Here is a 6,420-nt window from a genome sequence, read left to right as displayed (position 1 = left end):
AACTTCTGCTAACTCCCCCCTTGCAAGAATCCCTCACCCTGGCTAAATCCACCCTTCTACATTTGATTTATTTTTGCTTAAGGTAAATGAATTATTTAAAATGAACCAAATTATCTGGTCAACACTTGTTATCTGCAGTACTTTCCTCAACAGACACTGTCTTCAATTTGCACATCTAAAACCTCTGCAGTAAATCCAGCTCTTGCACTGACCAAACTGCCAGCAGCTTGCTGGAAACACTGGGATTTCTTTTCCTAGAAGTCTGGTGTTGCAGAAGCCATTTGCAAAGCCCTAGCTCTGTCTAGGGGCTGTTTTCAGATGCTCTTGGGCTCCTAATGTAATCCTGGATAAACAGAGAGCAATCGAGCACAGCTTTGTGCCCAAGTGCCTTCTCACTCAGCGTGCTGCTGGAAATGAGATTAGCAGGAGTGAATGCTGCTGTTGACTCTCCTCTGTCTGAAATCAAACAGCTCCTTCTCAAAAAGCCAATAAACCCATTACTGCACCATTACTTTCTGGCCCTGGACCAGCTGTGATCTCATTCAGCTTTGTGTTTAGCAGGGGCTCCTTAGCCTGAGGATGGGCAGGTCTGATTGCTGAGCTGCTCTGGGTGCCGGGGTAGATCCCCTGGGGGCTGTGGCAGCTGATTCCCCTGCTGGGGTGGGACTGTGAGTGGGTCTTGGGCTGTGGGTTATGGGCACGGTGTGCACTGTACCACACAGCTGGAATTAAAATGTCTGTGTGGAATTCAAATCCCTGGAGAAAATTTAGTGTCTGAATCCTTGTGCAAGCTCCTCCAGCTCACATTTGCTGTTAGTAGATGGGGTTTGACTTAAGGGGCTCTTGGGAATGGTCATGTCCTCTCACTTGGAGGCTGCCAGGCTCCCTCATCTGTCATGACCATCCTCATCCTCATCTGCCAGCACATTCAGGTGTGGTGCAGGGAGTTCATCCCCTCCTGGGGTGGCTTTGTGCCCTGGCTCTGCCCTGTCACCTGCACAGCCCACTCACTGATTGCTCAGCTGCCTTGCCACAAGCATGTTAGAAGAAAGTGAAGTGTACAGGCAGCAGAGGTATTTCCAGTCCCTGGTCCTTGCTTTTTTGGGCTATCACCATTATTACAGACGTTTTTGGAGAGGTAACTGTTTACAGGTGAGCATGCTGTGGTAGATCTCCACCTGAGGGCAGGCACTGCACCTCCCTGTCACTTCAGTGCAGCTGCTCCTGAGAACGAGTTCGTTGAATTTGATTTTACCACCTTGGCTGGTTTCACTGTGGCATTTGCTCTGGGCTTTGATTTTTTCAAGGTGCTTTTCAAAAGAGCTTTCAGAAGCTTTTAGAAATGGGCTGCCACTTCTGTCCCACCCTGCTCCCTTGCACCCTGGAATGAGAAGCAGGGATATATTTTTAGAAAATGGCATAGGGAAAAAAATGCTATCAAAAGCAGGTGGGAGGAGGTGTCCTTTTACACCTAAGACAGGGTGGTAGTGGCTATTTAGGGTGCATTTCTGCGGTGGGTTGTGTTACCTGATGTGATCCAGCCCTGGCCCCCGTTGCCTTTTGGGTTGTGTGTGGTGGGTAATGCACGGAGATTTACCATTAGCACTGAATTATGGATTAACTTGGCCCTGGAGGAAACAAACGTTTCAAGAAAGAGCAACAGCAGCACTAAAATTAATGAGCAACAGAGGTAATGAAACACTAGTCCCATTCAGGAGAAAAAAAGAAGAATATAAGTATAGTAAGAGAGTGCATCAGATTCAATTAACCTGTGGTTAATAGGTTAAATAATTAAGATAAATTAATTAAACTAAGTAGAAAGAAATTATGTGTTTTGTTAACCAACTTACCTTGTTCCATGTTATATAGAAAGTATTACTATTTGTCAAGTTATTATAGTCAGTGTAGGATGGGGTTTATGATCTGACATAATTACTGATCTGAGAAATATGGCATAAAAAGAGGTGAAAATAATTAAGCAGGCAGCGTAGAGGATGTGTGCTCTGGGTTTTAAACCAAACAATTACAGCTAAAGTGATGAGGAGAAAATCAGCATAGCATAACTAGTGATAAAGATTAGCTGTGAGGAATATTAGTAAGCTGTAATATGTATTAATGTCTTTCAAACATAAAGCCAGATCCATTTTTTAACTGTGTGGATTTAATAAAAAATTGTGTAATGACACTCTCTGTGGTCCAGCTGCATCAAGAAAGGAGGAGGAAAAGGAAAGATGTCCTCATTTTCAAAGTGTTTCCAACTTACCGAGCCATTTGAATCCTCAAAAATGTCTTTGCAGCTTTATTTCACTCAGTACATAAGCAGAAAGGTGATGCATTTCAGATTAAAGATGAACTTAAAGACCTAAAACTGCCAGGTTTTTGTACTGAAAACTTGTGAAGTTTGTTCATGTCCCCTTCCAGTAACTTTAACAGGAGTTTTATCATCCCTGTAACTCCATAACATTGGCAGCTGGGATCAGGAGGTTTTTTTTTTTTTCAGAGCATGAGACTTTTCTGTGTGTATTTTTACACCTACCAACACAAACACATCTTACACTTCCTTAATGACACTTCTAGCCTTGTGAAAATCATGTCAGACCATCAACATTAAATGTAGTGAGCAAAACAATAAAGGCTCAGTCACTTGGTTTGACTACAGGAAATTATATAAACCATTTTTTTACTGAAAACAGAAGACATTGTACAACAACATCTCAGTGAAAGATGAAACCATCAATCATGTTGGAAAGCAAAATGCCTTTGATGATTTATGTTGTTTCTGGAAGTCAGTAACAGAAAGATGAAATTCAGCAGAAGAAAAAAGTGACTATTAAGCCAAACACCTCAGATCTGCAAAGCTCCCAACACTTCAGTATACAAGTTCACTTGGGGATGTTGAGTTAGAAATACTCTTAATCACACTAAATTCAAAGTTCATCTCATGCCATATTGTTAAAAATATGTGCACGTGAATTTGATAATGAAAAAAAAAAACCCCGCAGAAGCTGAAGTGCCTGCTAACTGGAATAATCTTTTTTATTGGGCACCAAACTCTAAATTCCCTTGTGGTGGCCTTCCAGTGCAGGATTAATTAAAGAAAATACTACATCAAGTATCCTTTCTACTTATAAATGTCTCACAGGTTTGTGTAATCTCCTACTGAAGCTATTACTAGAATGCCTTATAGATCAAAATCTCTAATTAAACATTAATTCCCTTAAAACATTTTCAAAGCCTTAATTTCAGTAACGTGCAAGCTTTATTTGCCTGCCACAGCACGCTGTCTTCTTGTAATCAGTATTTAATAACCTGTACAGTTTAATGCCAATGTAATATATTTGGCAATGACAAATGAAATTGAAAATCCCTGCTGTAAATCTAGATGGTACACTGGGATGCTCTTCCTACTACCTTAATTTCTTGCTGGAAAAAAAAAAAAGACAGTCTTGCCTTCCTCTAACCCTTAAATGAGTATTATTTTTTGAAGAGGAGATTATAATTCTTTCCTTTACTTTTATATGTAACTTAGTGAGGGCTGGACCAGATCAGCGAGGAGTCAAATCCATCAGCTCATAAGTAATGTACCAAAATTTTGTCTAATTGAAGAGCAAGCAGATAATCACACTTTGTACTGAGAGGGTTTTCAGGGCAGGATCCACTGCATGTGAGCACCCTGGGAAAACTCAGCCTCTTTGCCACAGACCACCAGGTTTTGGACAGGGTACTGTGGTTTATCATTTGGGAAATGTTTCTTTCATCCTTATTTGAGGGCTCAAGCAGCACGTGCTGACCCTGGCTGGGGCTTTGGGGGCTCTACTCAGTGTTTTTGCTCAGGCTCTTTGTTTTCCCTGTGGATTTGCTGCCTTGGCTACCAACAGCCTTTCCCAGCCTCTTTCCAGAGGCTCTCCAACAGCCCAAGGCCATTATTGCTCCCTCATCTGACCCTTGGAAGCTGCTCAAGGAGTTGCTTTGCTGTAATTCTTATCTCTGATGCCCACAATGCCCAATGGACTTCATTTCCAGTTCCTGGGATGCTCTGCCTCACCAACACCATTGCCTCAGCACCAGTGAGGCTGGCCAAGAGCTTTTCATCACTTTTAAAGCAAGTCAGCAAGAATCTTTTAGCAGATTGAACATCCTCAGCTGCAGAATCATTAGAAAAATCTTCTCTGCTCACTGGATTGTACAGCTGGATGTTTTGCCACATGTGTCAGTCACAATCACATCAAAACATTACACAGAGCTTCAGTATCATTTAATCCATCCTGCCTGGGCAATTCCTTGCCTTTTTTTTCAACTAAATCACTTTTGGGTCATGTATGAAAGATAAAAAGGTAGGATGGTGGTGTTTTTTTGTTGTTCGTTTGTTTGTTGGTTTTTTGGTGTTTTTTTTGTTTTTGTTTTTGTTTTTTTCCTGAAAATCAGACAGAACTGTTTTTAGGCTCCCAGGCAGACAGGCAGGCACAGTTCCATGTTCCCTCTTCACAGATGAGCTTGGCCTGTGTTGAGTTGTGAAGAGGAAAACCCATCTGGTTATTACTTAGCTGGGATTTTTTTTCCCTGGAGTAAATCTAATACCTGACCCTTAAAAATAGAGACAGTGAACTGAAAGTAAAGTTGATTACATCTCCCATATGCCAGGTCAGCAGGGAATATTTCATCCGAGCTCCTTCATCTCAAAGTGACATTTCTTCACCTCAAGTGCCCAGAATTCTGGACACCAGTGAGAGGATATTGTTCATTGGCATCGTGGGACCCAGCCAGGACCCTCAGGATGCTGCCACCCTTGTCCTTGTAGGGCAATTCCACTGGCCAGATGTTAACTGGGAAAAGACAGGTCCAGGAGATTCCCAAGACACCTGGATGACAACTTCTTGGCAGAGGGCCTCGGGGAGCTGATGTGGAGAGGTGCCCTCTGTGCTTTGCTGCTTGTTCCCAGAGAGGCTCTTGTTGGTGAGGTGGTGACTGGTGGCTGTCTTGGCACAGTGACCATGAAACCCACTGATTTTCAGATCTCTGGCGCTGCAGGAACACATCTGGGTCCCGAGGTGGCTCACTGAGCACTTCAGCATCTTTTATTGGCGTGTCCTCCTGCAGGAAAGGTGTTGGTTGCTTCGAGCCTCTGCGCAGTAACGAAGGACAATGACGATTCTCCAGAGCTCTTTGGAAATATAAAAACATTTATTGACAACTGAACTGCCCCAAGTGAACCGATTCAAATTAGTCTGGCAGCGGGTGCTAACCATCCAGCTGCACCTCCATGCAGGAGCACCAGAGCAGGGTGCAGAGCGCCTGCAGAGCCCGCCGGGGGCTGGAGGGCTGCCTGGGCACAGCCTGCGGGCCACTGAGGCTCTGGGCTGCCAGCCGGCTCCGTGAGGAGCAGGAAGAGCAGCAGGGGCTGTCCGGGACAGGGCTCTGTGCCCCCGATGCTGGCACCTGCTCGTCTGAGGCAGAAGGATTCGGTGCCTTTGCCTGCTCCTGGAGGGAATCCCGCAGGAGCTCCGGGTACCTGGGGTTCACCCAGATAGTCCGGATTGTGATGTGCCTCCAGCTTTCATGCACCGATGTTTTGTCGCTGTTGTTTTCCCCTTGGGACAGCTTCCGGATACTGCTGACTTCCCCTTGGGAAAGCTCTTGGTCCATGTGGTTTTCCCTTCGGCAGGGCTCAAGAGGATGGCACACTTCCCTCTTTTCCTCACCCTCCTCAGGCTCGGGTGCTGCCGGCACTGACCACTGCCCGCTGAGGGTCGGGGCTGTCCCCTGGGCACACGAGGGGCTCTGCAGGAGCGGGACATGGCTCTGTGCCCCTGCTGAGGGCACCTGCTCGCCCAGGGCTGCTGCCTGTGCTGCCTCTTGTGCCTCGGCAGGAGCATCTGGACAGTGCTTCTCCTCCTGTGGCTGCCCGTGCTCCACTGGAGGCTGCTTCGAGGCCATCTGTGGGACAGAGGAGGCGTGGGGTGGAGGGCGTTGTCTTGGCACGCCTTGTCCCATCACCAGCCTCTCTTTCCTGCCCCATCGCTCATCCTTTGCCTCTTCAGGCTCAGCAGACGCTGGATGGGCAAGGATTTAGGATTCACCTTCTCCCCCGTGGGTGTCTCTGTCATGCTTTCCTGCAGAGGTTCTCAGGCAGCTGCTGCCTCCTGAGAAAGGTTCTCTTGGGCAGTGCCACCCCTGTGTCACAGAGAGCCTCTGTCACAAAGGGACACCCCAGCACTCACAGAACCACCTGGAAATGGCTATGCCCAGCACGGGACAGACCCTGCTGTCCCCTCTGAGCCCCCCATGTCTGATCCATCCCTCCCACACAGCCCCACTGACACCCTGGCTCCAGACTCCTGCATCCCTCTGCATCAGGACTGACTTGGCCTTGGGCCTTTATTTCTCTCCAAGCCTTGATGGGGGCATCTCACACAGGGGAGA

This window comes from Sturnus vulgaris, chromosome 4 (genome assembly GCF_052056855.1).
Source record: "Sturnus vulgaris isolate bStuVul1 chromosome 4, bStuVul1.hap1, whole genome shotgun sequence".
NCBI classification, from domain to species: domain Eukaryota; kingdom Metazoa; phylum Chordata; class Aves; order Passeriformes; family Sturnidae; genus Sturnus; species Sturnus vulgaris.
Note: the sequence above shows the minus strand (reverse complement) of the source record.